The sequence below is a fragment of the Buceros rhinoceros genome, unplaced genomic scaffold (assembly GCF_000710305.1).
Source record: "Buceros rhinoceros silvestris isolate BGI_N320 unplaced genomic scaffold, ASM71030v1 scaffold25257, whole genome shotgun sequence".
Taxonomy (NCBI): Eukaryota; Metazoa; Chordata; class Aves; order Bucerotiformes; family Bucerotidae; genus Buceros; species Buceros rhinoceros.
Genome location: NW_010424356.1, coordinates 20,128 through 20,331, shown reverse-complemented (window position 1 = coordinate 20,331; position 204 = coordinate 20,128).

Genomic DNA, 204 nt, shown 5'->3' with positions numbered 1-204 from the left:
CCCTCCCACCAACATCGCCCGCTCTCCTTCTCCCCAGAACACCCTCTCGAAGGCGCTGGTTAAACATTCCCTTCCGCGCTCCCTTCCCCTCAGGGCTGGTTGCAATCCAACTGCTTGTGCCCGAGGCCAGCAGGCAGCCAAGCACAATCCCCAGCGCTCTCCTCCAGCAGTATCACAATGCTGCTAACTGCGCTGTCACCTGCA